The sequence below is a fragment of the Hylobates moloch genome, unplaced genomic scaffold, assembly GCF_009828535.3.
Source record: "Hylobates moloch isolate HMO894 unplaced genomic scaffold, HMol_V3 SCAFFOLD_4, whole genome shotgun sequence".
In the NCBI taxonomy this organism is placed as follows: Eukaryota; Metazoa; Chordata; class Mammalia; order Primates; family Hylobatidae; genus Hylobates; species Hylobates moloch.
Genome location: NW_026652279.1, coordinates 143,674,465 through 143,682,344, shown reverse-complemented (window position 1 = coordinate 143,682,344; position 7,880 = coordinate 143,674,465).

Below are 7,880 nucleotides of genomic sequence, written 5' to 3'. Positions count from 1 at the left end.
ATTGTCAGTAAAGATTTCTTAAAGTAGTTGGGAAGCTGATGCTAAAAACTAATACAAATTAAACACAGAAATAAATAACAAATAACATTCTTAGCTTTCCTCAGGCGGACTTTCAAAGATACTGGTATTTATGCTTCAAACACTCCTCCTCTTTGCCTGAATAATTCTTATTTCTCTGTCAGTCCTTAGTTTTGGTAAGACTTTCTCTGGGAAGTCTTATTGACACACCAGGAATAAGTTTCCCACAAAATAATACTTATTATTCTGCATTTTAATTGCTTTTTTTAGATTCCATACACCTTTCTGGACTCTATATGAAAACAACTCATTAGTCTCAAATAGCTTCAGCTTGTACCAAAATTATGCTTCCTTCAATTTTCTGTCTTTACTCTTGCATATAATTGGTTTCCACTCTCATGAATCCTAGGAAGCGGGAGTGTGGAGTGGGAAGTGTGAGTTGAAGTGTATCTTTGCTTATTTGTCTAAATTCACTATAGCCAGTTACCTCTTCTTTGGAAGACACTAAGCCTTTTTATGGTGCCAGAAGTGTCTACAGTGAACTATTAGCTATTTTTTGATAAGTATTGTTATAAAAGTCTCCTAAAGTGTCTGTTCCTTCTATGATTTTTGAATTTCAGTGTCATCATTATTATTCACTAGATATGTGAAATCTACAAATATCCCCAAACACACACACTCAGACACACACAAAACACACACGAAAAGCACAAATTCTGAATAGCAGTAACTTTTAAATGTACAGTTATGTTAACAAGAAGATACAGGAATAACAAAAACAATTGTTTTGCAAGATCCTGAGCCACCTCTCCCCTCAGGTGTAAAATCTTGGTGCACCAGTGCTCTCTCTGCTCAATGTCCAGACATATCTCAAGACATTTGGAGCACACAGTCTTCTAGATTAGGAGTTTAGACATCACTACTTTCCATGCACAGTACTTGGGGCAGTGGAAGTTACAGAACTCCATCTCTACAAACACGTCTGGGTGTTCCGCAGCCTCCCACTGGATACCCCCTTGGAACTGGTGCTTGTGCCTGCCATTGGGGAAACTGTAGGTGGGCCTGCCTGGTGTGGTTTTGCCCTTCTTGGTATCTCCTCCTCTAAGCCTGAGCAAGGAGGGAGCTCAGTCCATTGTGAATTCCAGAGATCAGCCTGAGGCAGGGAAAGCTTACCTTAGCAAAGTAGGATCCAGTATACATCCATCCACATTGGCTGGAGCAGCTTTTACCCATAAGTGCCACCTACTGGCCTGGATGTTGAAGAGCACAACACACAGGAAATTTGGCAGAGGCACAAAGCACTGGGGGAGCAGAGTTTCCTAAGACTTCCACCATCCTGGCCCACAGGAGGGAGTCAGCCTGCTCACACACCAAGCACATAGCTACTACAACCAGCATTTCGGAAAGCCACTATACAAAGGCTATCTATAACCAAAGATCTTATACTGACTGTTTGCCTTGGAAAATACCCAGAACCAAAGTCAATGGACCCTACACAACATCATATGTTATACCTCCTTAGGACTGGATTGGGGTGTGGGGGAAAATAATATCCAAACAAAAGCAATATTAAAACATAAGGAGAGATAGCTTATCCAAATGTGAAGAAAAAAAACAGAGAAACAAATCTGAAGGCATAAAAACAAAAATTAAAAAAAGAAAATCTAAAAAAACAGTGCTGCAGCACTCCAGAAAGGGAACATTAACTCTCCAAAAACTGAATTCTAACCAAATTGAAATTTTAAAAATATCAGATAAATATTTTAAAATATTAATTTTAAAGAAGCTCTATGAGATCTAAGTGAAAGCTAAAAATCTGCACAAAGAAATCAGGAAAGCCATTCAGGACAGGAAAGAATGAGATAGACACCATAAAACAAAACAAAACAAATAAAATTCTGGAAACAAAAAAAAAACAAATTATTGAAGGAGTTACAAAATATGGCTGAAAGCTTTAATAATAGGCTAGACCAAATGGAAGAAATAATTTCAGAGCTGGAAGACAGATCTTTCAAATCAACCCAATCAGAGAAAAATTTTAAAAAAGAGAAAAAAAAGAAATATCTGAGAAATATGAGATTACATAAAATGTGCAAACCTATGAGTTATAGCTATTCCAGAAAAAGAAGAATAAGTAAAAAGTATAGAAACCCTATCTGAGGAAATAATTCAAAAAAATTCCTGGGTTTGGGAGAGATTGGAACATTCAAATATAAGAAGCTCAATGAACTCCTGGAAAATACTTTGCAAGAAAAACTTCACCAAGGCATATTTACATAGGACTATCCAAAGTCGATGTGAACAAAAAAATTATAAGAGCAGAAAGAGAGAATTCTCTTTATCACCCAGTGATATCACTAGACATATCTTCAAGGCTGAAAATCATCAAGGAAACTCTGGACTTACACTGGACTATAAGCCAAATGAACATAATAAACAATGATGAAATGCTTTATCCAACAACTGAAGAATACACATTCTTCTCACCTTCACATGGAACATGCTCTGAAATCAACCATATACTTGGCGATAAAGCAAGTTTCAATAAATTTAAAAAATTAAATGCATATCAAGTATATTCTCAGACCACAGTGGAATAAAATTAGAAAGAAATATTAAGAGGAACTCACAATACTGCGTAAGTACATGGAAGCTAAACAACTTGCTCCTGAATAACCTTTTAGAAAACAATAAAATTAAGGCAGAAATCAGTATATTTTCAAAATAAATAAAAATAGAGTCACAGCACACCAAAACCTCAGGGATACAGCAAACTCAGTGTTAAGAGGTAAGTTTATGGCATTAAATGGCCACACCAAAAAGACACAAAGATCTCAAATTAATGATCTAATGTTGAACCTCAAGGAACTGGAAAAACAAATAATCCAAATCCCAAACTAGCAGAAGAAAATAAATAGCATATATTAGAGAAGAACTAAATATGCCTGAGACAATGGAAAAAGATATAATGGAACAATAAAACAGAAATTTGTTTTTCTGAAAGAATAAATAAAATTTACAGACTGATAGCTAGGTTAGCCAAGAAAAGATTCAAATAACTACAATCAGAGATAAGAAAAGAGACATTATAACTGACATCTTAGGAAAAAAAAATTGTGAGACTGCCATGACCACCCCCATACACACAAACTAGGAAAACTAGAGAAAATGAATATATTTCTGGAATTACATAATCTCCTATGACTTAACCAGGAAGAAATAGACATCCTAAAAAGACTGATAATGCATAATGAAATTGAATAAGTAATAAATTTTTTTAACAAAAAGAGCCCAGGAAAAATGAATTCACAAATGTATTTTACCAGACATACAACAAGGAGCTGGTATCAATCTTATTGAAACTATTTCAAAAAATCGAGATGGGACTCCCCCCAACTCATTATATGAAACCACTATCATCCTGATATCAAAATCAGGCAAGAACACAACAATAAATGAACATATGATATGGTTTTTCTCTCTGTCCCCACCCGAATCTCTTCTTGAACTGTAATCTCCATGTGTCAAGACAGGAAACTGTAATCCCCATGGGTTGAGGAAGGGAGGTGGAAACTTTCCTTTTCAATCTTAGATATTTCTTTATAACAGTGTGAAAAAGGACTAATACAACATAGATGCAAAAATCTTCAACAAATTACTAGCAAATCCTCTCCAACAGCACATCAAAAAGATAATTGATCAGGATCAAGTGGATTTTATTCCATGGATGTAAAGACAGTTGAACACATGCAACTTAATAAATGTGATTCACCACATAATCAGTATTAACAAAAACCATATAACCATCTCAATAGATGCAGAAATGGCATTAAATAAAGTTCAACGTCCCTTCATGATAAAAATTCTAAACAAATTAGGCTTCAAAGGAACATATCTCACAATAATGAGGTAGCTATGACAAACCCACAGCCAACATCATGCTGAATGGGCAACAGCTGGAAGAATTTCCCTGAAGAACTGGAACAATGCAAGGATGCCCATTCTCACCACTCCTATTAAACATAGTACTGGAAGTTTTATCTAGAGTAATCAGGCAAGATAAATAAATAAAAGGCATCCAAATAGGAAAAGAGAAGTTTAGTTACCTCTGTTCACTTATGACATGATCGTATACCTGGCAAACCCTTAGGATTCCTCTAAAATACTCCTAGTCTTCATAGACACACCAAGTAAAGTTTCAGAATACAAAATGAAGGTACAAAAATCAGTAGTGTTTCTTCACATCAATGACGTTCATGCTGAAAACCAAGTCAAAACTGTGTCCTATTTACAATAGCCACAAAAATATCTAGAAATATATTTAACCAAGGAGGTAAAAGATCTCTATGAGGAGAACTGCTATATGAAAGAAATTGTAAATGACATAAACAAATGAAAAAACATTCCACGCTCATGATTGGAAGAATCAATATCATTAAAATGACCATATCGCACAAATGAATCTCCATATTCAATGCAATTCCTATCAAACTGTCAATGTTATTTATTATAGAAAGGAAAACAATCCTAAAGTTCATATGGAATCAACAAAATCCCCAAACAGCCAAAGACATTTTAGGCAAAGAGAACAAATCTACAGGCATCATGTTGCCTGATTCAAATTATACTACAAGGCTATAATAGCCAAAACAGCATGTCACTGGCATGGAAATAGACACAAAGTTCAATGGAATAGAGTTACTAAATCTAAAGCTACATACATACATACAGCTGACATTTGACAAAGTCAACAAAACAAGAAAGTTCACCTTATTCAATAAACAGTGCTTAGAAAATTGGCTACTCATATGCAGAAGAATGAACTGAATCTCTATCTCTTATGCTATATAAAATTAACTCAGGATGAATTAAAAATGTAAATGTTGACCTAAAACTATAAAAATTATAAAAGAAAACCTGGAAAAAAGACTCTTCTGGACATCGTCCTAAGCAAATAATTTATAATGTAGTGCCCACAAGCAAATGCAACAAAAACAAAAATAGGCAAATGAGACACTTAAATTAAAAATCTTATGCACAGCAAAATAAATTATCAACAGAGTAAACAGACAACCTACAGAATGGGAGCAAATATGTGCAAATTATGCCTCTGACAAAGGGCTAAAATCCAGAATCTACAAGAAACTCAAATCACTCAATAAGACAAAAACAGCCCATTAAAAACTGGCAAACGACATGAACAGATATTTCTCAAAAGAAGAAAAACAAGAGGCCAATAAACAAATGAAAAAATACTTGACATCATTAATCAACCGAGAGATTCAAATTAAAACCACAATAAAGTTTCACCCTACACCAGTCAAAATGGCTATTATTAAAACATCAAAAAACAAGAGATGTTGGCAAGCATGCAGAAAGGGAATGCTTATACATTGTTTGTTGGAATGTAAGTTAATTCAACCTCTGTGGAAAACAGTATAATGATTTCTCAAAGAACTAAACATAGCACTACCTTTTGACCCAACAACCTCACTACTATCTACCCAAACGAAAAGAAATAATTATATGGAAAAGACATCTGTACTTGTATGTTCACTGCAGCATTATTTACAATAGCAAGATCTTGGAACAAACATAAGTGTCCATCAATTATTGACTAGATAAAGAAAATGTGGTATAAATACATTATGGAATACTGCATAGCTATAATAATGAAATCATGTCCTGTATAGCAACACGGAAGGACACTAGAAGCCCAATCTCCACCAGTATGCAATATACCCATGTAATAAACAAAAAAAATCTGAATAAAAAAATCCCTGAATCTAAAATAAAATAAATTTAAGTAAAATGGTAGCTTAATTACAAGAGCTGTGGCTATTACATTACTGGTGCAGACCACTAACTCTAAACTCGCGCCATCTGTCTTTTCTTTTAGAAAACCATGACTACCAAAAGCTAATTATTAGATTTTAATTTCCTAAAATAATGAACAGATCTCTTTACTATATTGTTAAAGTGAAAAGCAGTTAATGAACCACTTTATCATTTAGCAACTTATGTTCCATCAGTTACAAGTCACAACAATAAAAGCATATATAACATTATTCATTATCTCTTCATTGTTGATTTGCCTTCTGATACTCAGGATCTATAATATACAGTAGGTTGTACAACAATAAATAGTGGAAAACAAATTTATCCTTATTGCTATTCACTAACAGAGGCATATATGGAGATTAGTCAATATTATAAATTTCTAGGAACTATGAATTATCATTTTTAATTTTTAAAGACTTTTTATTTGGGGGTTTGAAATAATGTTTTAATGATGCTCAAGTTAGCAAAGGCTATAGAACTTCCATTATTGTTTATCATGCACACAATTTCAATCTAATAGCAAGTATTGTCTACATTGGGAATCCAAGTTTTACAGCCATTAGAAATCCATCAGAGTATTCATTTATAGTATGAAATAAAACTTGAAATGACTGATATCTTCCACTTGGGATAAGAAAACATTTTACAAATTAGAGATAAAAAGGAAAAGCAAGATGGAAGAAGATAAGAAGATCTTTTAGAATACCAGTATTAAATGCCTCATATATTACTGATAAATATCCTTATGTGAGCATATTAGCCACTAATTCAATTTTATAAAACTGAACACAAATTCCTGAAATACTTATATCTATTTCAGTCTTTATGTTCTAAGTTTTGTTTTTTAGTTACACTGATGTTCAAATAACCAAATAGATTTTGAATTAGTTACTTTAAAATATGTATCTGTGTTGAAATAGTCCATTAATTTTCTATTCTGTCAATTATTTAAATTCATTTCCCTTTTTCATGAGGAACCATAGGATTAATACTTTTAACCGTATTCTTGTACCTTAAGTATTATGGACATTTTAGATTAATACTTGAGAGATCCAACTGAACCTTTGAGTGTGCTATTTAAAAATACTATTCTTGAAGCCTCAGGAAATTGGGGTGTTTAAATATTCACTTTATATTAATAGATATTCCTGGATACCAAAATCAAATTTTAAAAATGAACCCAGTGTCAGAACTATGATACCTTAAATTCCTTGACATAAGCTGAGAAATAATCATTGTCTCGAAAAATCATAATGTGAATTTGTCAAGTGCTTGCTAGCCCTGAACTCACACATCCTTTTTAAAATGATAGTTCTTAGGGCTTTTATAACATGAATTTTTGTTTTAAATTTCTTGTTTCTCTTGCTTGTTGGGCATGTGTTAATGTTGCTTTTTTATGTTTCAGCTCTAAACCACTTCTCTGCCTGTGCAATTTCTTTCTTATCACATGCCAGATTATTATCTCTAATGCCATAATTAATGGTTTAAGCTCTATTTCCTTTTAAATTTATCTAATGTATTCTGATTACTCTATTGAGGCTTGATTTTTTTTTTTTTTGCTTTTAAGATTAAAAATGTAATCCAGAGAACTGGTATGATCAATTCTATTTGGGTAGACATCAAGCATCAATCATCCAAGGAGATGAAATAGTAATAATAGCAAAAGAGTAATAATAATAATAATTGAATTTTATATAATTTATTCCTTTTTATTCACAAAAATATGTGAAGTACTACTAACTCTATTTCGAAAATATGAGAACCAAGACTTGGAAAGTTTGTCGCTTTTCATAGATCACACATCTAGAAATTGGCAGAGTTTAGACTTGAATCCAGTCTTTCTGGCTTTCAGTTTTCTTCTACAAGATCACAGCTGCCAGCCAAGAAGAGAGTCAAAGGAAAGCAGCCTTTCAGCAGAATGTACCAGTTTTTTATGTAGACTTCCTGTACTTACCACCTGGCAGCCCTCCTATGAATTTTCCTTTTCCCAGAAGCCTATATCATTTACTCTTTTTATTTCT